General features: G+C 50.6%; 1 protein-coding gene across 1 annotated transcript in view; it reads left to right on the forward strand.

The window, feature by feature from the left end:
* The window catches only part of cpamd8 (C3 and PZP like alpha-2-macroglobulin domain containing 8), a 507,250-nt gene that overhangs the window by 181,289 nt on the left and 299,224 nt on the right, over nt 1-26,737 (forward strand).

Below are 26,737 nucleotides of genomic sequence, written 5' to 3' on the forward strand. Positions count from 1 at the left end.
GGTATATGTGTGTGTGTGTCGTGGGGTATATGTGTGTGTGTGTGGTGGGGTTGTGTGTGTGTGTGGTGGGGTATATGTGTGTGTGGTGGGGTATATGTGTGTGTGGTGGGGTATATGTGTGTGTGGTGGGGTATATGTGTGTGTGTGGTGGGGTATATGTGTGTGTGTGGTGGGGTATATGTGTGTGTGTGGTGGGGTATATGTGTGTGTATGGTGGGTATATGTGTGTATGTGTGTGTGTGGTGGGGTATATGTGTGTGTGGTGGGGTATATATATTGTGTGTGTGTGGTGGGGTATATGTGTGTGTGTGGTGGGGTATATGTGTGTGTGTGTGGTGGGGTATATGTGTGTGTGTGTGGTGGGGTATATGTGTGTGTGTGTGGTGGGGTATATGTGTGTGTGTGTGTGTGGTGGGGTATATGTGTGTGTGTGTGTGGTGGGGTATATGTGCGTGTGTGGTGGGGTATATGTGCGTGTGTGGTGGGGTTTATGTGTGTGTGTGTGGTGGGGTATATGTGTGTGTGTGGTGGGGTATATGTGTGTGTGTGGTGGGGTATATGTGTGTGTGTGGTGGGGTATATGTGTGTGTGTGGTGGGGTATATGTGTGTGTGTGTGGTTTTGGTATATGTGTGTGTGTGTGGTGGGGTATATGTGTGTCTGTGTGTGGTGGGGTATATGTGTGTGTGTGGTGGGGTATATGTGTGTGTGTGTGGTGGGGTATATGTGTGTGTGTGTGGTGGGGTATATGTGTGTGTGTGTGGTGGGGTATATGTGTGTGTGTGGTGGGGTTATGTGTGTGTGTGTGGTGGGGTGTATGTGTGTGTGTGTGGTGGGGTATGTGTGTGTGTGTGTGTGGTGGGGTATATGTGTGTGTGGTCGGGTATATGTGTGTGTGTGGTGGGGTTATGTGTGTGTGTGTGGTGGGGTATATGTGTGTGTGTGTGGTGGGGTATATGTGTGTGTGTGTGGTGGGGTATATGTGTGTGTGTGGTAGGGTATATGTGTGTGTGTGGTGGGGTATATGTGTGTGTGTGTGTGGTGGGGTATATGTGTGTGTGGTGGGGTATATGTGTGTGTGGTGGGGTATATGTGTGTGTGGTGGGGTATATGTGTGTGTGGTGGGGTATATGTGTGTGTGTGGTGGGTATATGTGTGTGTGGTGGGTATATGTGTGTGTGTGTGTGGTGGGGTATATGTGTGTGTGTGTGGTGGGTTTTGTGTGTGTGTGTGGTGGGGTATATGTGTGTGTGTGTGCGTGGTGGGGTATATGTGTGTGTGTGGTGGGGTATATGTGTGTGTGGTGGGGTATATGTGTGTGTGTGTGTGGTGGGGTTGTGTGTGCGTGCTTGTTGGGGTATATGTGTGTGTGGTGGGGTTGTGTGTGTGTGTGGTGGGGTATATGTGTGTGTGGTGGGGTATATGTGTGTGTGTGTGTGGTGGGGTTGTGTGTGCGTGCTTGTTGGGGTATATGTGTGTGTGGTGGGGTTGTGTGTGTGTGTGGTGGGGTATATGTGTGTGTGGTGGGGTATATGTGTGTGTGGTGGGGTATATGAGTGTGTGTGGTGGGGTATGTGTGTGTGTGGTGGGGTATGTGTGTGTGTGGTGGGGTATGTGTGTGTGTGGTGGGGTATATGTGTGTGCGTGGTGGGGTATATGTGTGTGTGTGGTGGCTATATGTGTGTGTGGTGGGTATATGTGTGTGTGTGTGTGGTGGGGTATATGTGTGTGTGTGTGGTGGGTTATGTGTGTGTGTGTGGTGGGTTATGTGTGTGTGTGTGGTGGGGTATATGTGTGTGTGTGTGTGTGGTGGGGTATATGTGTGTGTGTGTGCGTGGTGGGGTATATGTGTGTGTGTGGTGGGGTATATGTGTGTGTGGTGGGGTATATGTGTGTGTGTGTGTGTGGTGGGGTTGTGTGTGCGTGCTTGTTGGGGTATATGTGTGTGTGTGTGTGTGGTGGGGTTGTGTGTGTGTGTGTTGGGGTATGTGTGTGTGTGTGTTGGGGTATATGTGTGTGTGTGTTGGGGTATATGTGTGTGTGTGTGTGGTGGGGTATATGTGTGTGTGGTGGGGTATATGTGTGTGTGTGGTGGGGTATATGTGTGTGTGTGGTAGGGTATATGTGTGTGTGTGTTGGGGTATATGTGTGTGTGTGTGTGTGGTGGGGTATGTGTGTGTGGTGGGGTATGTGTGTGTGGTGGGGTATATGCGTGTGGTGGGGTATATGTGTGTGGTGGGGTATATGTGTGTGTGTGTGTGGTGGGGTATATGTGTGTGTGTGTGTGGTGGAGTGTGTGTGTGTGTGTGGTGGGGTATATGTGTGTGTGTGTTGGGGTATATGTGTGTGTTGTGGGGTATATGTGTGTGTTGTGGGGTATGTGTGTGTGTGTTGGGGTACATGTGTGTGTGTGTTGGGTTATATGTGCGTGTGTGGTGTGTTATATGTGTGTGTGTGTGTGTGGTGGGGTATATGTGTGTGTGTGTGTGGTGGGGTATATGTGTGTGTGTGGTGGGGTATATGTGTGTGTGTGTGTGTGTGGTGGGGTATATGTGTGTGTGTGGTGGGGTATATGTGTGTGTGTGTTGGGGTATATGTGTGTGTGGTGGGGTACGTGTGTGTGCGTGGTGCGGTATGTGTGTGTGTGTTGGGGTACATGTGTGTGTGTGTTGGGTTATATGTGTGTGTGTGGTGTGTTATATGTGTGTGTGTGTGGTGGGGTATATGTGTGTGTGTGTGGTGGGGTATATGTGTGTGTGTGGTGGGGTATATGTGTGTGTGTGTGGTGGGATATATGTGTGTGTGTGGTGGGATATATGTGTGTGTGTGGTGGGGTATATGTGTGTGTGTGTGGTGGGATATATGTGTGTGTGTGGTGGGGTATATGTGTGTGTGTGTTGGGGTGGGTTATGTGTGTGTGTGTGATGGGGTATGTGTGTGTGTGGTGGGGTATATGTGTGTGTGTGTTGGGGTATATGTGTGTGTGTGTGGTGGGGTATATGTGTGTGTGTGTGGTGGGGTATATGTGTGTGTGTGTGTGGTGGGATATATGTGTGTGTGTGTGGTGGGGTATATGTGTGTGTGTGTGGTGGGGTATATGTGTGTGTGTGGTGGGGTATATGTGTGTGTGGTGGGGTATATGTGTGTGTGTGGTGGGGTATGTGTGTGTGTGGTGGGGTATGTGTGTGTGTGGTGGGGTATGTGTGTGTGTGTGTGGTGGGGTATGTGTGTGTGTGTGTTGGGGTATATGTGTGTGTGTGTTGGGGTATATGTGTGTGTGTGTGTGGTGGGGTATATGTGTGTGTGTTGGGGTATATGTGTGTGTGTGGTGGGGTATATGTGTGTGTGTGTGGTGGGGTATATGTGTGTGGTGGGGTATATGTGTGTGGTGGGGTATATGTGTGTGTGTGTGGTGGGGTATATGTGTGTGTGTGTGTGGTGGGGTGTGTGTGTGTGTGTGGTGGGGTATATGTGTGTGTGTGTTGGGGTATATGTGTGTGTGTGTGGTGGGGTATATGTGTGTGTGTGTGGTGGGGTATGTGTGTGCGTGTGGTGGGGTATGTGTGTGCGTGTGGTGGGGTATATGTGTGTATGTGTGTGTGTGTGTGGTGGGGTATATGTGTGTGTGTGTGTGGTGGGGTATATGTGTGTGTGTGTGTGGTGGGGTATATGTGTGTGTGTGTGTGGTGGGGTATGTGTGTGTGTGGTGGGGTATATGTGTGTGTGTGGTGGGGTATATGTGTGTGTGTGGTGGGGTATGTGTGTGTGTGGTGGGGTATGTGTGTGTGTGTGGTGCGGTATGTGTGTGTGTGTTGGGGTACATGTGTGTGTGTGTTGGGTTATGTGTGTGTGTGTTGGGTTATATGTGTGTGTGTGGTGTGTTATATGTGTGTGTGTGTGGTGGGGTATATGTGTGTGTGTGTGTGGTGGGGTATATGTGTGTGTGTGGTGGGGTATATGTGTGTGGTGGGGTATATGTGTGTGTGTGTGTGGTGGGGTATATGTGTGTGTGTGTGGTGGGATATGTGTGTGTGTGTGGTGGGATATATGTGTGTGTGTGGTGGGGTATATATGTGTGTGTGTGTGGTGGGATATATGTGTGTGTGTGGTGGGGTATATGTGTGTGTGTGTTGGGGTGGGTTATGTGTGTGTGGTGGGGTATGTGTGTGTGTGGTGGGGTATATGTGTGTGTGTGTTGGGGTATATGTGTGTGTGTGTGGTGGGGTATATGTGTGTGTGTGGTGGGGTATGTGTGTGCGTGTGGTGGGGTATATGTGTGTGTGTGGTGGGGTATATGTGTGTATGTGTGTGTGTGTGTGGTGGGGTATATGTGTGTATGTGTGGTGGGGTATATGTGTGTGTGTGTGGTGGGGTATATGTGTGTGTGTGTGGTGGGGTATATGTGTGTGTGTGTGGTGGGGTATATGTGTGTGTGTGTTGGGGTATATGTGTGTGTGTGTGTGTTGGGGTATATGTGTGTGTGTGTGTGGTGGGGTATATGTGTGTGTGTGTGGTGGGGTATATGTGTGTGTGTGTGGTGGGGTATATGTGTGTGTGTGTGGTGGGGTGTGTGTGTGTGTGTGGTGGGGTGTGTGTGTGTGTGTGTGGTGGGGTATGTGTGTGTGTGTGGTGGGGTATATGTGTGTGTGTGTGTGGTGGGGTATATGTGTGTGTGTGTGGTGGGGTATATGTGTGTGTGTGTGGTGGGGTATATGTGTGTGTATGTTGGGGTATATGTGTGTGTGTGTGTGGTGGGGTATATGTGTGTGTGTGTGGTGGGGTATATGTGTGTGTGTGTGGTGGGGTATATGTGTGTGTGTGTGGTGGGGTATATGTGTGTGTGTGTGGTGGGGTATATGTGTGTGTGTGTGTGTGGTGGGGTATATGTGTGTGTGTGTGTGTGTGGTGGGGTATATGTGTGTGTGTGTGTGGTGGGGTGTGTGTGTGTGTGTGGTGGGGGGTGTGTGTGTGTGTGTGGTGGGGGGTGTGTGTGTGTGTGTGGTGGGGTATGTGTGTGTGTGTGGTGGGGTGTGTGTGTGTGGTGGGGTGTGTGTGTGTGTGTGGTGGGGTGTGTGTGTGTGTGGTGGGGTATGTGTGTGTGTGTGGTGGGGTGTGTGTGTGTGTGGTGGGGTGTGTGTGTGTGTGGTGGGGTATATGTGTGTGTGTGTGTGGTGGGGTATGTGTGTGTGTGTGGTGGGGTAAATGTATGTGTGTGTGTGTGGTGGGGTATATGTGTGTGTGTGTGTGTGGTGGGGTATGTGTGTGTGTGTGGTGGGGTATATGTGTGTGTGTGTTGGGGTATATGTGTGTGTGTGTGTGGTGGGGTGTGTGTGTGGTGGGGTATGTGTGTGTGTGTGTGGTGGGGTATATGTGTGTGTGTGTGTGTGGTGGGGTTGTGTGTGTGTGTGGTGGGGTATATGTGTGTGTGGTGGGGTATGTGTGTGTGTGGTGGGGTATATGTGTGTGTGTGGTGGGGTATATGTGTGTGTGTGTGGTGGGGTATATGTGTGTGTGTGGTGGGGTATATGTGTGTGTGCGGTGGGGTATATGTGTGTGTGTGGTGGGGTATATGTGTGTGTGTGGTGGGGTATATGTGTGTGTGTGGTGGGGTATATGTGTGTGTGTGGTGGGGTATATGTGTGTGTGTGGTGGGGTATGTGTGTGTGTGGTGGGGTATGTGTGTGTGTGGTGGGGTATGTGTGTGTGTGGTGGGGTATGTGTGTGTGTGTGGTGGGGTATGTGTGTGTGTGGTGGGGTATATGTGTGTGTGTGGTGGGGTATGTGTGTGTGTGGTGGGGTATGTGTGTGCGTGCTTGTTGGGGTATATGTGTGTGTGTGTGTGTGTGGTGGGGTTGTGTGTGTGTGTGGTGGGGTATATGTGTGTGTGGTGGGGTATGTGTGTGTGTGGTGGGGTATATGTGTGTGTGTGGTGGGGTATATGTGTGTGTGTGTGGTGGGGTATATGTGTGTGTGTGGTGGGGTATATGTGTGTGTGCGGTGGGGTATATGTGTGTGTGTGGTGGGGTATATGTGTGTGTGTGGTGGGGTATATGTGTGTGTGTGGTGGGGTATATGTGTGTGTGTGGTGGGGTATGTGTGTGTGTGGTGGGGTATGTGTGTGTGTGGTGGGGTATGTGTGTGTGTGTGGTGGGGTATGTGTGTGTGTGGTGGGGTGTATGTGTGTGTGTGGTGGGGTATGTGTGTGTGTGGTGGGGTATGTGTGTGTGTGGTGGGGTATGTGTGTGTGTGGTGGGGTATGTGTGTGTGTGGTGGGGTATGTGTGTGTGTGGTGGGGTATGTGTGTGTGTGTGGTGGGGTATGTGTGTGTGTTGGGGTATGTGTGTGTGTGTGTTGGGGTATATGTGTGTGTGTGTTGGGGTATATGTGTGTGTGTGTGTGGTGGGGTATATGTGTGTGTGGTGGGGTATATGTGTGTGTGTGGTAGGGTATATGTGTGTGTGTGTTGGGGTATATGTGTGTGTGTGTGTGGTGGGGTATGTGTGTGTGGTGGGGTATATGTGTGTGGTGGGGTATATGCGTGTGGTGGGGTATATGTGTGTGGTGGGGTATATGTGTGTGTGTGTGGTGGGGTATATGTGTGTGTGTGTGTGGTGGGGTGTGTGTGTGTGTGGTGGGGTATATGTGTGTGTGTGTTGGGGTATATGTGTGTGTTGTGGGGTATGTGTGTGTGTGTGGTGCGGTATGTGTGTGTGTGTTGGGGTACATGTGTGTGTGTGTTGGGTTATATGTGCGTGTGTGGTGTGTTATATGTGTGTGTGTGTGGTGGGGTATATGTGTGTGTGTGTGGTGGGGTATATGTGTGTGTGTGTGTGGTGGGGTATATGTGTGTGTGTGGTGGGGTATATGTGTGTGTGTGGTGGGGTATATGTGTGTGGTGGGGTATATGTGTGTGTGTGGTGGGGTATATGTGTGTGTGTGTGTGGTGGGATGTGTGTGTGTGTGTGGTGGGGTGTGTGTGTGTGTGTGGTGGGGTATATGTGTGTGTGGTGGGGTATATGTGTGTGTGTGTTGGGGTATATGTGTGTGTGGTGGGGTACGTGTGTTTGTGTGGTGCGGTATGTGTGTGTGTGTTGGGGTACATGTGCGTGTGTGTTGGGTTATATGTGTGTGTGTGGTGGGTTATATGTGTGTGTGTGGTGGGGTATATGTGTGTGTGTGTGGTGGGGTATATGTGTGTGTGTGGTGGGGTATATGTGTGTGTGTGTTGGGGTATATGTGTGTGTGTGTGTGGTGGGGTATATGTGTGTGTGTGTGGTGGGGTATGTGTGTGCGTGTGGTGGGGTATGTGTGTGCGTGTGGTTGGGTATATGTGTGTATGTGTGTGTGTGTGTGGTGGGGTATATGTGTGTGTGTGGTGGGGTATATGTATGTGTGTGGTGGGGTATGTGTGTGTGTGGTGGTGTATATGTGTGTGTGTGGTGGGGTATATGTGTGTGTGTGGTGGGGTATGTGTGTGTGTGGTGGGGTATGTGTGTGTGTGTGGTGGGGTATGTGTGTGTGTGTGTTGGGGTATGTGTGTGTGTGTGTTGGGGTATATGTGTGTGTGTGTGTGGTGGGGTATATGTGTGTGTGGTGGGGTATATGTGTGTGTGTGGTGGGGTATATGTGTGTGTGTGGTGGGGTATATGTGTGTGTGTGGTGGGGTATATGTGTGTGTGTGTGTTGGGGTATATGTGTGTGTGTGTGGTGGGGTATGTGTGTGTGGTGGGGTATATGTGTGTGGTGGGGTATATGTGTGTGTGTGTGGTGGGGTATATGTGTGTGTGTGTGTGTGGTGGGGTGTGTGTGTGTGTGGTGGGGTACATGTGTGTGTGTGTTGGGGTATATGTGTGTGTGTGTGGTGGGGTATGTGTGTGCGTGTGGTGGGGTATGTGTGTGCGTGTGGTGGGGTATATGTGTGTATGTGTGTGTGTGTGTGGTGGGGTATATGTGTGTGTGTGGTGGGGTATGTGTGTGTGTGGTGGGGTATATGTGTGTGTGTGGTGGGGTATGTGTGTGTGTGGTGGGGTATGTGTGTGTGGTGGGGTATATGTGTGTGTGTGTGTGGTGGGGTATATGTGTGTGTGTGGTGGGGTATATGTGTGTGGTGGGGTATATGTGTGTGTGTGTGTGGTGGGGTATATGTGTGTGTGTGTGTGGTGGGGTGTGTGTGTGTGGTGGGGTATATGTGTGTGTGTGTTGGGGTATATGTGTGTGTGTTGGGGTATATGTGTGTGTGGTGGGGTATGTGTGTGTGTGTGGTGCGGTATGTGTGTGTGTGTTGGGGTACATGTGTGTGTGTGTTGCGTTATATGTGTGTGTGTGGTGTGTTATATGTGTGTGTGTGGTGGGGTATATGTGTGTGTGTGTGGTGGGGTATATGTGTGTGTGTGGTGGGGTATATGTGTGTGTGTGGTGGGGTATATGTGTGTGTGTGGTGGGATATATGTGTGTGTGTGGTGGGGTATATATGTGTGTGTGTGGTGGGGTATATGTGTGTGTGTGTGGTGGGGTATATGTGTGTGTGTGTTGGGGTGGGTTATGTGTGTGTGTGTGGTGGGGTATGTGTGTGTGTGGTGGGGTATATGTGTGTGTGTGTTGGGGTATATGTGTGTGTGTGTGGTGGGGTATATGTGTGTGTGTGGTTGTGTATGTGTGTGCGTGTGGTGGGGTATATGTGTGTGTGTGGTGGGGTATATGTGTGTATGTGTGTGTGTGTGTGGTGGGGTATATGTGTGTATGTGTGTGTGTGTGGTGGGGTATATGTGTGTGTGTGTGGTGGGGTATATGTGTGTGTGTGTTGGGGTATATGTGTGTGTGTGTTGGGGTATATGTGTGTGTGTGTGTGTTGGGGTATATGTGTGTGTGTGTGTGGTGGGGTATATGTGTGTGTGTGTGGTGGGGTATATGTGTGTGTGTGTGGTGGGGTGTGTGTGTGTGTGTGGTGTGGTGTGTGTGTGTGTGTGGTGGGGGGTGTGTGTGTGTGTGTGGTGGGGTATGTGTGTGTGTGTGGTGGGGTATATGTGTGTGTGTGTGTGGTGGGGTATATGTGTGTGTGTGTGGTGGGGTATATGTGTGTGTGTGTGGTGGGGTATATGTGTGTGTGTGTTGGGGTATATGTGTGTGTGCGTGTGTTGGGGTATATGTGTGTGTGTGGTGGGGTATATGTGTGTGTGTGTGGTGGGGTATATGTGTGTGTGTGGTGGGGTATATGTGTGTGTGTGTGTGGTGGGGTGTGTGTGTGTGTGTGGTGGGAGGTGTGTGTGTGTGTGTGGTAGGGTATGTGTGTGTGTGTGTGGTGGGGTGTGTGTGTGTGTGGTGGGGTGTGTGTGTGTGTGTGGTGGGGTGTGTGTGTGTGTGTGGTGGGGTGTGTGTGTGTGTGGTGGGGTATATGTGTGTGTGTGTGTGTGGTGGGGTATATGTGTGTGTGTGGTGGGGTATATGTGTGTGTGTGTGTGGTGGGGTATGTGTGTGTGTGTGGTGGGGTATATGTGTGTGTGTGTGTGGTGGGGTTGTGTGTGCGTGCTTGTTGGGGTATATGTGTGTGTGGTGGGGTTGTGTGTGTGTGTGGTGGGGTATATGTGTGTGTGGTGGGGTATATGTGTGTGTGGTGGGGTATATGAGTGTGTGTGGTGGGGTATGTGTGTGTGTGGTGGGGTATGTGTGTGTGTGGTGGGGTATATGTGTGTGCGTGGTGGGGTATATGTGTGTGTGTGGTGGGTATATGTGTGTGTGGTGGGTATATGTGTGTGTGTGTGTGGTGGGGTATATGTGTGTGTGTGTGGTGGGTTATGTGTGTGTGTGTGGTGGGGTATATGTGTGTGTGTGTGTGTGGTGGGGTATATGTGTGTGTGTGTGCGTGGTGGGGTATATGTGTGTGTGTGGTGGGGTATATGTGTGTGTGGTGGGGTATATGTGTGTGTGTGTGTGTGGTGGGGTTGTGTGTGCGTGCTTGTTGGGGTATATGTGTGTGTGTGTGTGTGTGTGGTGGGGTTGTGTGTGTGTGTGGTGGGGTATATGTGTGTGTGGTGGGGTATGTGTGTGTGTGGTGGGGTATATGTGTGTGTGTGGTGGGGTATATGTGTGTGTGTGTGGTGGGGTATATGTGTGTGTGTGGTGGGGTATATGTGTGTGTGCGGTGGGGTATATGTGTGTGTGCGGTGGGGTATATGTGTGTGTGTGGTGGGGTATATGTGTGTGTGTGGTGGGGTATATGTGTGTGTGTGGTGGGGTATATGTGTGTGTGTGGTGTGGTATGTGTGTGTGTGGTGGGGTATGTGTGTGTGTGGTGGGGTGTGTGTGTGTGTGGTGGGGTATGTGTGTGTGTGGTGGTGTATGTGTGTGTGTGTGGTGGGGTATGTGTGTGTGTGGTGGGGTATATGTGTGTGTGTGGTGGGGTATGTGTGTGTGTGGTGGGGTATGTGTGTGTGTGGTGGGGTATATGTGTGTGTGGTGGGGTATGTGTGTGTGTGGTGGGGTATGTGTGTGTGTGGTGGGGTGTGTGTGTGTGTGGTGGGGTATGTGTGTGTGTGTGTTGGGGTATGTGTGTGTGTGTGTTGGGGTATGTGTGTGTGTGTGTTGGGGTATGTGTGTGTGTGTGTTGGGGTATATGTGTGTGTGTGTTGGGGTATATGTGTGTGTGTGTGGTGGGGTATATGTGTGTGTGTGGTAGGGTATATGTGTGTGTGTGTTGGGGTATATGTGTGTGTGTGTGTGTGGTGGGGTATGTGTGTGTGGTGGGGTATGTGTGTGTGGTGGGGTATATGCGTGTGGTGGGGTATATGTGTGTGGTGGGGTATATGTGTGTGTGTGTGTGGTGGGGTATATGTGTGTGTGTGTGTGGTGGAGTGTGTGTGTGTGTGTGGTGGGGTATATGTGTGTGTGTGTTGGGGTATATGTGTGTGTTGTGGGGTATGTGTGTGTGTGTTGGGGTACATGTGTGTGTGTGTTGGGTTATATGTGCGTGTGTGGTGTGTTATATGTGTGTGTGTGTGTGTGGTGGGGTATATGTGTGTGTGTGTGTGTGGTGGGGTATATGTGTGTGTGTGTGTGGTGGGGTATATGTGTGTGTGTGGTGGGGTATATGTGTGTGTGTGTGTGTGTGGTGGGGTATATGTGTGTGTGTGTGTGGTGGGGTGTGTGTGTGTGTGTGGTGGGGTATATGTGTGTGTGTGGTGGGGTATATGTGTGTGTGTGTTGGGGTATATGTGTGTGTGGTGGGGTACGTGTGTGTGCGTGGTGCGGTATGTGTGTGTGTGTTGGGGTACATGTGTGTGTGTGTTGGGTTATATGTGTGTGTGTGGTGTGTTATATGTGTGTGTGTGTGGTGGGGTATATGTGTGTGTGTGTGGTGGGGTATATGTGTGTGTGTGGTGGGGTATATGTGTGTGTGTGGTGGGATATATGTGTGTGTGTGGTGGGGTATATGTGTGTGTGTGTGGTGGGATATATGTGTGTGTGTGGTGGGGTATATGTGTGTGTGTGGTAGGGTATATGTGTGTGTGTGGTGGGATATATGTGTGTGTGTGGTGGGATATATGTGTGTGTGTGGTGGGGTATATGTGTGTGTGTGTGGTGGGATATATGTGTGTGTGTGGTGGGGTATATGTGTGTGTGTGTTGGGGTGGGTTATGTGTGTGTGTGTGATGGGGTATGTGTGTGTGTGGTGGGGTATATGTGTGTGTGTGTTGGGGTATATGTGTGTGTGTGTGGTGGGGTATATGTGTGTGTGTGTGGTGGGGTATATGTGTGTGTGTGTGGTGGGGTATATGTGTGTGTGTGGTGGGGTATATGTGTGTGTGGTGGGGTATATGTGTGTGTGTGGTGGGGTATGTGTGTGTGTGGTGGGGTATGTGTGTGTGTGTGTGGTGGGGTATGTGTGTGTGTGTGTTGGGGTATATGTGTGTGTGTGTTGGGGTATATGTGTGTGTGTGTGTGGTGGGGTATATGTGTGTGTGTTGGGGTATATGTGTGTGTGTGGTGGGGTATATGTGTGTGTGTGTGGTGGGGTATATGTGTGTGGTGGGGTATATGTGTGTGGTGGGGTATATGTGTGTGTGTGTGTGGTGGGGTATATGTGTGTGTGTGTGTGTGGTGGGGTGTGTGTGTGTGTGTGGTGGGGTATATGTGTGTGTGTGTTGGGGTATATGTGTGTGTGTGTGGTGGGGTATATGTGTGTGTGTGTGGTGGGGTATGTGTGTGCGTGTGGTGGGGTATGTGTGTGCGTGTGGTGGGGTATATGTGTGTATGTGTGTGTGTGGTGGGGTATATGTGTGTGTGTGTGTGGTGGGGTATATGTGTGTGTGTGTGTGGTGGGGTATATGTGTGTGTGTGTGTGGTGGGGTATGTGTGTGTGTGGTGGGGTATATGTGTGTGTGTGGTGGGGTATGTGTGTGTGTGGTGGGGTATGTGTGTGTGTGTGGTGCGGTATGTGTGTGTGTGTTGGGGTACATGTGTGTGTGTGTTGGGTTATGTGTGTGTGTGTTGGGTTATATGTGTGTGTGTGGTGTGTTATATGTGTGTGTGTGTGGTGGGGTATATGTGTGTATGTGTGTGGTGGGGTATATGTGTGTGTGTGGTGGGGTATATGTGTGTGGTGGGGTATATGTGTGTGTGTGTGTGGTGGGGTATATGTGTGTGTGTGTGGTGGGATATGTGTGTGTGTGTGGTGGGATATATGTGTGTGTGTGGTGGGGTATATATGTGTGTGTGTGGTGGGATATATGTGTGTGTGTGTGGTGGGGTATATGTGTGTGTGTGTTGGGGTGGGTTATGTGTGTGTGGTGGGGTATGTGTGTGTGTGGTGGGGTATATGTGTGTGTGTGTTGGGGTATATGTGTGTGTGTGTGGTGGGGTATATGTGTGTGTGTGGTGGGGTATGTGTGTGCGTGTGGTGGGGTATATGTGTGTGTGTGGTGGGGTATATGTGTGTATGTGTGTGTGTGTGGTGGGGTATATGTGTGTATGTGTGGTGGGGTATATGTGTGTATGTGTGGTGGGGTATATGTGTGTGTGTGTGGTGGGGTATATGTGTGTGTGTGTGGTGGGGTATATGTGTGTGTGTGTTGGGGTATATGTGTGTGTGTGTGTGTTGGGGTATATGTGTGTGTGTGTGTGGTGGGGTATATGTGTGTGTGTGTGGTGGGGTATATGTGTGTGTGTGTGGTGGGGTATATGTGTGTGTGTGTGGTGGGGTGTGTGTGTGTGGTGGGGTGTGTGTGTGTGTGTGGTGGGGTGTGTGTGTGTGTGTGGTGGGGTGTGTGTGTGTGTGGTGGGGTATGTGTGTGGTGGGGTATATGTGTGTGTGTGTGTGGTGGGGTATATGTGTGTGTGTGTGGTGGGGTATATGTGTGTGTGTGTGGTGGGGTATATGTGTGTGTATGTTGGGGTATATGTGTGTGTATGTTGGGGTATATGTGTGTGTGTGTGTGTTGGGGTATATGTGTGTGTGTGTGGTGGGGTATATGTGTGTGTGTGTGGTGGGGTATATGTGTGTGTGTGTGGTGGGGTATATGTGTGTGTGTGTGGTGGGGTATATGTGTGTGTGTGTGTGTGGTGGGGTATATGTGTGTGTGTGTGTGTGTGGTGGGGTATATGTGTGTGTGTGTGTGGTGGGGTGTGTGTGTGTGTGTGGTGGGGGGTGTGTGTGTGTGTGTGGTGGGGGGTGTGTGTGTGTGTGTGGTGGGGTATGTGTGTGTGTGTGGTGGGGTGTGTGTGTGTGGTGGGGTGTGTGTGTGTGTGTGGTGGGGTGTGTGTGTGTGTGGTGTGGTATGTGTGTGTGTGTGGTGGGGTGTGTGTGTGTGTGGTGGGGTGTGTGTGTGTGTGGTGGGGTATATGTGTGTGTGTGTGTGGTGGGGTATGTGTGTGTGTGTGGTGGGGTAAATGTATGTGTGTGTGTGTGGTGGGGTATATGTGTGTGTGTGTGTGTGGTGGGGTATGTGTGTGTGTGTGGTGGGGTATATGTGTGTGTGTGTTGGGGTATATGTGTGTGTGTGTGTGGTGGGGTGTGTGTGTGGTGGGGTATGTGTGTGTGTGTGTGGTGGGGTATATGTGTGTGTGTGTGTGTGGTGGGGTTGTGTGTGTGTGTGGTGGGGTATATGTGTGTGTGGTGGGGTATGTGTGTGTGTGGTGGGGTATATGTGTGTGTGTGGTGGGGTATATGTGTGTGTGTGTGGTGGGGTATATGTGTGTGTGTGGTGGGGTATATGTGTGTGTGCGGTGGGGTATATGTGTGTGTGTGGTGGGGTATATGTGTGTGTGTGGTGGGGTATATGTGTGTGTGTGGTGGGGTATATGTGTGTGTGTGGTGGGGTATATGTGTGTGTGTGGTGGGGTATGTGTGTGTGTGGTGGGGTATGTGTGTGTGTGGTGGGGTATGTGTGTGTGTGTGGTGGGGTATGTGTGTGTGTGGTGGGGTATATGTGTGTGTGTGGTGGGGTATGTGTGTGTGTGGTGGGGTATGTGTGTGCGTGCTTGTTGGGGTATATGTGTGTGTGTGTGTGTGTGGTGGGGTTGTGTGTGTGTGTGGTGGGGTATATGTGTGTGTGGTGGGGTATGTGTGTGTGTGGTGGGGTATATGTGTGTGTGTGGTGGGGTATATGTGTGTGTGTGTGGTGGGGTATATGTGTGTGTGTGGTGGGGTATATGTGTGTGTGCGGTGGGGTATATGTGTGTGTGTGGTGGGGTATATGTGTGTGTGTGGTGGGGTATATGTGTGTGTGTGGTGGGGTATATGTGTGTGTGTGGTGGGGTATGTGTGTGTGTGGTGGGGTATGTGTGTGTGTGGTGGGGTATGTGTGTGTGTGTGGTGGGGTATGTGTGTGTGTGGTGGGGTGTATGTGTGTGTGTGGTGGGGTATGTGTGTGTGTGGTGGGGTATGTGTGTGTGTGGTGGGGTATATGTGTGTGTGTGGTGGGGTATATGTGTGTGTGTGGTGGGGTATGTGTGTGTGTGGTGGGGTATGTGTGTGTGTGGTGGGGTATGTGTGTGTGTGGTGGGGTATGTGTGTGTGTGTGGTGGGGTATGTGTGTGTGTGTGTTGGGGTATGTGTGTGTGTGTGTTGGGGTATATGTGTGTGTGTGTGTGGTGGGGTATATGTGTGTGTGGTGGGGTATATGTGTGTGTGTGGTGGGGTATATGTGTGTGTGTGGTAGGGTATATGTGTGTGTGTGTTGGGGTATATGTGTGTGTGTGTGTGGTGGGGTATGTGTGTGTGGTGGGGTATATGTGTGTGGTGGGGTATATGCGTGTGGTGGGGTATATGTGTGTGGTGGGGTATATGTGTGTGTGTGTGGTGGGGTATATGTGTGTGTGTGTGTGGTGGGGTGTGTGTGTGTGTGGTGGGGTATATGTGTGTGTGTGTTGGGGTATATGTGTGTGTTGTGGGGTATGTGTGTGTGTGTGGTGCGGTATGTGTGTGTGTGTTGGGGTACATGTGTTAGTGTGTTGGGTTATATGTGCGTGTGTGGTGTGTTATATGTGTGTGTGTGTGGTGGGGTATATGTGTGTGTGTGTGGTGGGGTATATGTGTGTGTGTGTGTGGTGGGGTGTATGTGTGTGTGTGGTGGGGTATATGTGTGTGTGTGGTGGGGTATATGTGTGTGGTGGGGTATATGTGTGTGTGTGTGGTGGGGTATATGTGTGTGTGTGTGGTGGGATATGTGTGTGTGTGTGGTGGGGTGTGTGTGTGTGTGTGGTGGGGTATATGCGTGTGTGGTGGGGTATATGTGTGTGTGTGTTGGGGTATATGTGTGTGTGGTGGGGTACGTGTGTTTGTGTGGTGCGGTATGTGTGTGTGTGTTGGGGTACATGTGCGTGTGTGTTGGGTTATATGTGTGTGTGTGGTGGGTTATATGTGTGTGTGTGGTGGGGTATATGTGTGTGTGTGTGGTGGGGTATATGTGTGTGTGTGTGGTGGGGTATATGTGTGTGTGTGTTGGGGTATATGTGTGTGTGTGTGGTGGGGTATATGTGTGTGTGTGTGGTGGGGTATGTGTGTGCGTGTGGTGGGGTATGTGTGTGCGTGTGGTTGGGTATATGTGTGTATGTGTGTGTGTGTGTGGTGGGGTATATGTGTGTGTGTGGTGGGGTATATGTATGTGTGTGGTGGGGTATGTGTGTGTGTGGTGGGGTATATGTGTGTGTGTGGTGGGGTATATGTGTGTGTGTGGTGGGGTATGTGTGTGTGTGGTGGGGTATGTGTGTGTGTGTGGTGGGGTACATGTGTGTGTGTGTTGGGGTATATGTGTGTGTGTGTGGTGGGGTATGTGTGTGCGTGTGGTGGGGTATGTGTGTGCGTGTGGTGGGGTATATGTGTGTATGTGTGTGTGTGTGTGGTGGGGTATATGTGTGTGTGTGGTGGGGTATGTGTGTGTGTGGTGGGGTATATGTGTGTGTGTGGTGGGGTATATGTGTGTGTGTGTGTGGTGGGGTATATGTGTGTGTGTGGTGGGGTATGTGTGTGTGGTGGGGTATAATGTGTGTGGTGGGGTATATGTGTGTGTGTGTGTGGTGGGGTATATGTGTGTGTGTGTGGTGGGGTGTGTGTGTGTGGTGGGGTATATGTGTGTGTGTGTTGGGGTATATGTGTGTGTGTTGGGGTATATGTGTGTGTGGTGGGGTATGTGTGTGTGTGTGGTGCGGTATGTGTGTGTGTGTTGGGGTACATGTGTGTGTGTGTTGGGTTATATGTGTGTGTGTGGTGTGTTATATGTGTGTGTGTGGTGGGGTATATGTGTGTGTGTGTGGTGGGGTATATGTGTGTGTGTGGTGGGGTATATGTGTGTGTGTGGTGGGGTATATGTGTGTGTGTGGTGGGATATATGTGTGTGTGTGGTGGGGTATATATGTGTGTGTGTGGTGGGGTATATGTGTGTGTGTGTGGTGGGGTATATGTGTGTGTGTGTTGGGGTGGGTTATGTGTGTGTGTGTGGTGGGGTATGTGTGTGTGTGGTGGGGTATATGTGTGTGTGTGTTGGGGTATATGTGTGTGTGTGTGGTGGGGTATATGTGTGTGTGTGGTTGTGTATGTGTGTGCGTGTGGTGGGGTATATGTGTGTGTGTGGTGGTGTATATGTGTGTATGTGTGTGTGTGTGGTGGGGTATATGTGTGTATGTGTGTGTGTGTGGTGGGGTATATGTGTGTGTGTGTGGTGGGGTATATGTGTGTGTGTGTTGGGGTATATGTGTGTGTGTGTGTTGGGGTATATGTGTGTGTGTGTGTTGGGGTATATGTGTGTGTGTGTGTGTTGGGGTATATGTGTGTGTGTGTGTGGTGGGGTATATGTGTGTGTGTGTGGTGGGGTATATGTGTGTGTGTGTGGTGGGGTGTGTGTGTGTGTGTGGTGTGGTGTGTGTGTGTGTGTGGTGGGGGGTGTGTGTGGTGGGGTATGTGTGTGTGTGTGGTGGGGTATATGTGTGTGTGTGTGTGGTGGGGTATATGTGTGTGTGTGTGGTGGGGTATATGTGTGTGTGTGTGGTGGGGTATATGTGTGTGTGTGTGTGTGTTGGGGTATATGTGTGTGTGCGTGTGTTGGGGTATATGTGTGTGTGTGGTGGGGTATATGTGTGTGTGTGTGGTGGGGTATATGTGTGTGTGTGGTGGGGTATATGTGTGTGTGGTGGGGTATATGTGTGTGTGGTGGGGTATATGTGTGTGTGTGGTGGGTATATGTGTGTATGTGTGTGTGTGGTGGGGTATATGTGTGTGTGGTGGGGTATATATATGTGTGTGTGTGTGTGGTGGGGTATATGTGTGTGTGTGTGGTGGGGTATGTGTGTGTGTGGTGGGGTATATGTGTGTGTGTGTGGTGGGGTATATGTGTGTGTGTGGTGGGGTATATGTGTGTGTGGTGGGGTATATGTGTGTGTGTGTGGTGGGGTATATGTGTGTGTGGGGGGTGGGGTATATGTGTGTGTGTGTGGTGGGGTACATGTGTGTGTGTGTGGTGGGGTACATGTGTGTGTGTGGTGGGGTACATGTGTGTGTGTGGTGGGTTATATGTGTGTGTGGTGGGGTATATGTGTGTGTGTGTGTGGTGGGTTATATGTGTGTGTGTGGTGGGGTATATGTGTGTGTGTGTGATGGGGTGTATGTGTGTGTGAGTGTGGTGGGGTGTATGTGTGTGTGTGTGTGTGTTGGGGTATATGTGTGTGTGCGTGTGTTGGGGTATATGTGTGTGTGTGGTGGGGTATATGTGTGTGTGTGTGGTGGGGTATTTGTGTGTGTGTGGTGGGGTATATGTGTGTGTGTGTGTGGTGGGGTGTGTGTGTGTGTGGTGGGGGGTGTGTGTGTGTGTGGTAGGGTATGTGTGTGTGTGTGTGGTGGGGTGTGTGTGTGTGTGGTGGGGGGTGTGTGTGTGTGTGGTGGGGTGTGTGTGTGTGTGTGGTGGGGTGTGTGTGTGTGTGTGGTGGGGTGTGTGTGTGTGTGTGGTGGGGTGTGTGTGTGTGTGGTGGGGTATATGTGTGTGTGTGTGTGTGGTGGGGTATATGTGTGTGTGTGTGTGGTGGGGTATATGTGTGTGTGTGTGTGGTGGGGTATGTGTGTGTGTGTGGTGGGGTATATGTATGTGTGTGTGTGTGGTGGGGTATATGTATGTGTGTGTGTGTGGTGGGGTATATGTGTGTGTGTGTGTGTGGTGGGGTATGTGTGTGTGTGTGGTGGGGTATATGTGTGTGTGTGTTGGGGTATATGTGTGTGTGTGGTGGGGTGTGTGTGTGGTGGGGTATATGTGTGTGTGTGGTGGGGTATATGTGTGTGTGTGTTGGGGTATATGTGTGTGTGTGTGGTGGGGTGTGTGTGTGTGTGGTGTGGTATATGTGTGGGGTATATGTGTGTGTGGTGGGGTTTATGTGTGTGAGAGTGTGTGTGTGGTGGGGTGTATGTGTGTGTGCGAGGGTGTGTGTGTGTGTATGGTGGGGTATATGTGTGTGTGGTGGGGTATATGTGTGTGTGTGTGGTGGGGTATATGTGTGTGTGTGTGGTGGGGTATATGTGTGTGTGTGGTGGGGTATATGTGTGTGTGTGTGTGGTAGGGTATATGTGTGTGTGTGGTGGGGTATATGTGTGTGTGTGTGTGTGGTGGTGTGTGTGTGTGTGTGGTGGTGTGTGTGTGTGTGTGGTGGGGTATGTGTGTGTGTGGGGGGGTATATGTGTGTGTGTGGTGGGTATATGTGTGTGTGTGGTGGGGTATATGTGTGTATGTGTGTGTGTGGTGGGGTATATATGTGTGTGTGTGTGTGTGTGGTGGGGCATATGTGTGTGTGTGTGCGTGTGGTGGGGTATGTGTGTGTGTGTGTGTGTGGTGGGGTATATGTGTGTGTGTGTGTGGTGGGCTATATGTGTGTGTGTGTGTGTGGTGGGGTATATGTGTGTGTGTGTGGTGGGGTATATGTGTGTGTGTGTGGTGGGGTATATGTGTGTGTGTGTGGTGGGGTATGTGTGTGTGTGGTGGGGTATATGTGTGTGTGTGTGTGGTGGTGTATATGTGTGTGTGTGGTGGGGTATATGTGTGTGTGTGTGGTGGGGTATATGTGTGTGTGTGTGTGTGGCGGGATATGTGTGTGTGTGTGGTGGGGTATGTGTGTGTGTGTGGTGGGGTATATGTGTGTGTGTGTGGTGGGGTATATGTGTGTGAGGGTGTGTGTGTGGTGGGGTATATGTGTGTGTGCGAGGGTGTGTGTGTGTGGTGGGGTATATGTGTGTGAGGGTGTGTGTGTGTGTGTGTGTGGTGGGGTATATGTGTGTGTGAGGGTGTGTTTGTCGTGGGGTATATGTGTGTGTGAGGGTGTTTGTGTGGTGGGGTATATGTGTGTGTGTGTGTGTGTGTGGTGGGGTATATGTGTGTGTGAGTGTGTGTGTGGTGGGGTATATGTGTGTGTGAGTGTGTGTGTGGTGGGGTATATGTGTGTGTGAGTGTGTGTGTGGTGGTGTATATGTGTGTGTGAGTGTGTGTGTGGTGGGGTATATGTGTGTGTGTGTGTGTGGCGGGATATGTGTGTGTGTGGTGGGGTATGTGTGTGTGTGTGGTGGGGTATGTGTGTGTGTGTGGTGGGGTATGTGTGTGTGTGTGGTGGGGTATATGTGTGTGTGTGTGGTGGGGTATATGTGTGTGAGGGTGTGTGTGTGGTGGGGTATATGTGTGTGTGCGAGGGTGTGTGTGTGTGGTGGGGTATATGTGTGTGAGGGTGTGTGTGTGTGGTGGGGTATATGTGTGTGTGAGGGTGTTTGTGTGGTGGGGTATATGTGTGTGTGTGTGTGTGTGGGGGGTATATGTGTGTGTGAGTGTGTGTGTGGTGGGGTATATGTGTGTGTGAGTGTGTGTGTGGTGGGGTATATGTGTGTGTGAGTGTGTGTGTGGTGGTGTATATGTGTGTGAGAGTGTGTGTGTGGTGGGGTACATGTGTGAGTGTGTGTGTGGTGGGGTATATGTGTGTGTGAGTGTCTGTTTGGTGGGGTATATGTGTGTGTGGTGAGGTATATGTGTTTGTGGTGGGGTTTATGTGTGTGACAGTGTGTGTGTGGTGGGGTATATGTGTGTGCGAGGGTGTGTGTGTGTGGTGGGGTACATGTGTGTGTGTGGTGGGGTATATGTGTGTGTGTGGTGGGGTATATGTGTGTGTGGTGGGGTATATGTGTGTGTGTGTGGTGGGGTATATGTGTGTGTGGGGGGTGGGGTATATGTGTGTGTGTGTGGTGGGGTACATGTGTGTGTGTGTGGTGGGGTACATGTGTGTGTGTGGTGGGGTACATGTGTGTGTGTGGTGGGTTATATGTGTGTGTGGTGGGGTATATGTGTGTGTGTGTGTGGTGGGTTATATGTGTGTGTGTGGTGGGGTATATGTGTGTGTGTGTGATGGGGTGTATGTGTGTGTGAGTGTGGTGGGGTGTATGTGTGTGTGTGTGTGTGGTGGGGTGTATGTGTGTGTGTGTGTGTGGTGGGGTGTATGTGTGTGTGTGTGTGTGGTGGGGTGTATGTGTGTGTGTGTGTGGTGGGGTGTGTGTGTGTGTGGTGGGGTGTGTGTGTGTGTGTGGTGGGGTGTATGTGTGTGTGGTGGGGTATATGTGTGTGTGTGTGGTGGGGTATATGTGTGTGTGTGTGGTGGGGTATGTGTGTGTGTGTGTGGTGGGGTATATGTGTGTGTGGTGGGGTATATGTGTGTGGTGGGGTATATGTGTGTGTGTGTGGTGGGTTATATGTGTTTGTGGTGGGGTATATGTGTGTGTGTGTGTGTGTGTGGTGGGGTATATGTGTGTGTGTGGTGGGGTATATGTGTGTGTGGTGGGGTATATGTGTGTGTGTGTGGTGGGGTATATGTGTGTGTGTGTGATTTTGGTATATGTGTGTGTGTGGTGGGGTATATGTGTGTGTGGTGGGGTATATGTGTGTGTGTGGTGGGGTATATGTGTGTGTGTGTGGTGGGGTATATGTGTGTGTGTGTGGTGGGGTATATGTGTGTGTGTGTGGTGGGGTATATGTGTGTGTGTGGTGGGGTATATGTGTGTGTGGTGGGGTATATGTGTGTGTGGTGGGGTATATGTGTGTGTGTGGTGGGTATATGTGTGTATGTGTGTGTGTGGTGGGGTATATGTGTGTGTGGTGGGGTATATATATGTGTGTGTGTGTGTGGTGGGGTATATGTGTGTGTGTGTGGTGGGGTATGTGTGTGTGTGGTGGGGTATATGTGTGTGTGTGTGGTGGGGTATATGTGTGTGTGTGGTGGGGTATATGTGTGTGTGTGGTGGGGTATATGTGTGTGTGTGTGGTGGGGTATATGTGTGTATGTGTGGTGGGGTATATGTGTGTGTGGTGGGGTATATGTGTGTGTGTGTGTGGTGGGTTTATGTGTGTTTGTGTGGTGGGTTTATGTGTGTGTGTGTGGTGGGGTTTATGTGTGTGTGTGTGGTGGGGTATATGTGTGTGTGTGGTGGGGTATATGTGTCTGTTTGGTGGGGTATATGTGTGTGTGGTGGGTTATATGTGTGTGTGTGTGGTTTTGGTATATGTGTGTGTGTGGTGGGGTATATGTGTGTCTGTGGTTGGGTATATGTGTGTGTGTGGTGGAGTATGTGTGTGTGTGTGTGTGGTGGGGTATATGTGTGTGTGGTGGGGTATATGTGTGTGTGTGGTGGGGTATATGTGTGTGTGTGGTGGGTATATGTGTGTATGTGTGTGTGTGGTGGGTATATGTGTGTATGTGTGTGTGTGGTGGGGTATATGTGTGTATATGTGTGTGTGGTGGGGTATATATATGTGTGTGTGTGTGTGGTGGGGTATATATATGTGTGTGTGTGTGTGTGGTGGGGTATATATATGTGTGTGTGTGTGTGTGTGGTGGGGTATATGTGTGTGTCTGTGTGTGTGGTGGGGTATATGTGTGTGTGTGTGTGGTGGGGTATATGTGTGTGTGTGGTGGGGTATATGCGTGTGTGTGGTGGGGTATATGCGTGTGTGTGGTGGGGTATATGCGTGTGTGTGGTGGGGTATGTGTGTGTGGTGGGGTATGTGTGTGTGTGTGGTGGGGTATATGTGTGTGTGTGTGATTTTGGTATATGTGTGTGTGTGGTGGGGTATATGTGTGTGTGTGTGGTGGGGTATATGTGTGTGTGTGTGGTGGGGTCTATATATGTGTGTGTGTGTGGTGGGGTATATATATGTGTGTGTGTGTGTGGTGGGGTATATGTGTGTGTCTGTGTGTGGTGGGGTATATGTCTGTGTGTGTGGTTTTGGTATATGTGTGTGTGTGGTGGGGTATATGTGTGTGTGTGGTGGAGTGTGTGTGTGTGTGTGGTGGGGTATATGTGTGTGTGGTGGGGTATATGTGTGTGTGGTGGGGTATATGTGTGTGTGGTGGGGTATATGTGTGTTAGGTGGGGTATATGTGTGTGTGTGGTGGGTATACGTGTGTATGTGTGTGTGTGGTGGGGTATATGTGTGTATATGTGTGTGTGTGTGGTGGGGTATATATATGTGTGTGTGTGTGTGGTGGGGTATATATGTGTGTGTGTGTGGTGGGGTATATGTGTGTGTGTGTGGTGGGGTATATGTGTGTGTCTGTGTGTGTGGTGGGGTATATGTGTGTGTGTGTGTGGTGGGGTATATGTGTGTGTGTGTGTGGTGGGGTATATATGTGTGTGTGGTGGGGTATATATGTGTGTGTGGTGGGGTATATGCGTGTGTGTGGTGGGGTATATGCGTGTGTGTGGTGGGGTATATGCGTGTGTGTGGTGGGGTATGTGTGTGTGTGGTGGGGTATGTGTGTGTGTGTGGTGGGGTATGTGTGTGTGTGTGTGGTGGGGTATATGTGTGTGTGTGGTGGGGTATGTGTGTGTGTGTGGTGGGGTATATGTGTGTGTGTGTGATTTTGGTATATGTGTGTGTGTGGTGGGGTATGTGTGTGTGTGGTGGGGTATATGTGTGTATATGTGTGTGTGTGGTGGGGTCTAAATATGTGTGTGTGTGTGGTGGGGTATATATATGTGTGTGTGTGTGTGGTGGGGTATATGTGTGTGTGTGGTGGGGTATATGTGTGTGTGTGGTGGGGTATATGTGTGTGTCTGTGTGTGGTGGGGTATATGTCTGTGTGTGGTGGGGTATATGTGTGTGTGTGGTGGGGTATATGTGTGTGTGTGGTGGGGTATATGTGTGTGTGTGTGGTGGGGTATATGTGTGTGTGTGTGGTGGGGTATATGTGTGTGTGTGTGGTGGGGTATATATGTGTGTGTGGTGGGGTATGTGTGTGTGTGTGGTGGGGTATGTGTGTGTGTGTGGTGGGGTATGTGTGTGTGTGTGGTGGGGTATGTGTGTGTGTGGTGGGGTATGTGTGTGTGTGTGATTTTGGTATGTGTGTGTGTGGTGGGGTATATGTGTGTGTGGTGGGGTATATGTGTGTGTGGTGGGGTATATGTGTGTGTGTGGTGGGGTATATGTGTGTGTGGTGGGGTATATGTGTGTGTGTGGTGGGGTATGTGTGTGTGTGGTGGGGTATATGTGTGTGTGTGGTGGGGTATATGTGTGTGTGTGGTGGGGTATATGTGTGTGTGGTGGGGTATATGTGTGTGTGGTGGGGTATATGTGTGTGTGTGGTGGGGTATATGTGTGTGTGTGGTGGGGTATATGTGTGTGTGTGGTGGGGTATATGTGTGTGTGTGGTGGGGTATGTGTGTGTGGTGGGTTTATGTGTGTGTGTGTGGTGGGGTATATGTGTGTGTGTGGTGGGGTATATGTGTGTGTGTGGTGGGGTATATGTGTGTGTGTGGTGGGGTATGTGTGTGTGTGGTGGGGTGTGTGTGTGTGTGGTGGGGTATGTGTGTGTGTGGTGGGGTATGTGTGTGTGTGTGGTGGGGTATATGTGTGTGTGTGTGGTGGGGTATATGTGTGTGTGTGTGGTGGGGTATATGTGTGTGTGTGTGGGGTGGGGTATATGTGTGTGTGTGTGGTGGGGTATATGTGTGTGTGTGGTTGGGTAGATGGGTGTGTGTGGTTGGGTATATGTGTGTGTGTGGTGGAGTATATGTGTGTGTGTGGTGGGGTATATGTGTGTGTGGTGGGGTATATGTGTGTGTGGTGGGGTATATGTGTGTGTGTGGTGGGTATATGTGTGTATGTGTGTGTGTGGTGTTGTATATGTGTGTATATGTGTGTGTGTGTGGTGGGGTATATATATGTGTGTGTGTGGTGGGGTATATATATGTGTGTGTGTGTGTGGTGGGGTATATGTGTGTGTCTGTGGTGGGGTATATGTCTGTGGTGGGGTATATGTCTGTGTGTGTGGTGGGGTATATGTGTGTGTGTGGTGGGGTATATGTGTGTGTGTGTGGTGGGGTATATGTGTGTGTGTGTGTGGTGGGGTATATGTGTGTGTGTGTGTGGTGGGGTATATATGTGTGTGTGGTGGGGTGTATGTGTGTGTGTGGTGGGGTGTATGTGTGTGTGTGGTGGGGTATGTGTGTGTGTGGTGGGGTATGTGTGTGTGTGTGGTGGGGTATGTGTGTGTGTGTGGTGGGGTATATGTGTGTGTGTGGTGGGGTATGTGTGTTTGTTTGGTGGGGTATATGTGTGTGTGTGTGATTTTGGTATATGTGTGTGTGTGTGGTGGGGTATATGTGTGTGTGTGTGTGTGGTGGGGTATATGTGTGTGTGTGGTGGGGTATATGTGTGTGTGTGGTGGGGTATGTGTGTTTGTTTGGTGGGGTATGTGTGTGTGTGTGGTGGGGTATATGTGTGTGTGTGTGTGGTGGGGTATATATGTGTGTGTGGTGGGGTGTATGTGTGTGTGGTGGGGTGTATGTGTGTGTGTGGTGGGGTATGTGTGTGTGTGGTGGGGTATGTGTGTGTGTGTGGTGGGGTATATGTGTGTGTGTGGTGGGGTATGTGTGTTTGTTTGGTGGGGTATATGTGTGTGTGTGTGATTTTGGTATATGTGTGTGTGTGGTGGGGTATATGTGTGTGTGTGTGTGTGGTGGGGTATATGTGTGTGTGTGGTGGGGTATATGTGTGTGTGTGGTGGGGTATATGTGTGTGTGTGGTGGGGTATATGTGTGTGTGTGGTGGGTATATGTGTGTGTGTGGTGGGGTACATGTGTGTGTGGTGGGGTATATATATGTGTGTGTGTGTGGTGGGGTATATGTGTGTGTGTGGTGGGGTATATGTGTGTGTGTGGTGGGGTATATGTGTGTGTGTGGTGGGGTATATGTGTGTGTGTGGTGGGGTATATGTGTGTGTGTGGTGGGGTATGTGTGTGTGGTGGGTTTATGTGTGTGTGTGTGGTGGGGTATATGTGTGTGTGTGGTGGGGTATATGTGTGTGTGTGGTGGGGTATATGTGTGTGTGTGGTGGGGTATGTGTGTGTGTGGTGGGGTGTGTGTGTGTGTGGTGGGGTATGTGTGTGTGTGGTGGGGTATGTGTGTGTGTGGTGGGGTATGTGTGTGTGTGTGGTGGGGTATGTGTGTGTGTGTGGTGGGGTATATGTGTGTGTGTGTGGTGGGGTATATGTGTGTGTGTGTGGTGGGGTATATGTGTGTGTGTGTGGTGGGGTATATGTGTGTGTGTGTGGGGTGGGGTATATGTGTGTGTGTGTGGTGGGGTACATGTGTGTGTGTGTGGTGGGGTATATGTGTGTGTGGTGGGTTATATGTGTGTGTGTGGTGGGTTATATATGTGTGTGTGTGGTGGGTTATATGTGTGTGTGTGTGGTGGGTTATATGTGTGTGTGTGTGGTGGGGTATATGTGTGTGTGTGGTGGGGTATATGTGTGTGTGTGTTGTGGGGTATATGTGTGTGTGTGTGATGGGGTGTTTGTGTGTGTGTGTGTGGTGGGGTATATGTGTGTGTGTGTGATGGGGTGTATGTGTGTGTGTGTGATGGGGTGTGTGTGTGTGTGGTGGGGTATGTGTGTGTGTGTGGTGGGGTATGTGTGTGTGTGTGGTGGGGTATATGTGTGTGTGTGTGGTGGGGTATATGTGTGTGTGTGTGGTGGGGTATATGTGTGTGTGTGTGGTGGGGTATATGTGTGTGTGTGTGGGGTGGGGTATATGTGTGTGTGTGTGGTGGGGTACATGTGTGTGTGTGTGGTGGGGTACATGTACGTGTGTGGTGGGTTATATGTGTGTGTGTGGTGGGTTATATATGTGTGTGTGTGGTGGGTTATATGTGTGTGTGTGTGGTGGGTTATATGTGTGTGTGTGTGGTGGGGTATATGTGTGTGTGTGGTGGGGTATATGTGTGTGTGTGTTGTGGGG

Source organism: Chiloscyllium plagiosum, unplaced genomic scaffold, assembly GCF_037043375.1.
Source record: "Chiloscyllium plagiosum isolate Xiang-an unplaced genomic scaffold, Cpla_swu_hap1 HiC_scaffold_28, whole genome shotgun sequence".
Classification (NCBI taxonomy): domain Eukaryota; kingdom Metazoa; phylum Chordata; class Chondrichthyes; order Orectolobiformes; family Hemiscylliidae; genus Chiloscyllium; species Chiloscyllium plagiosum.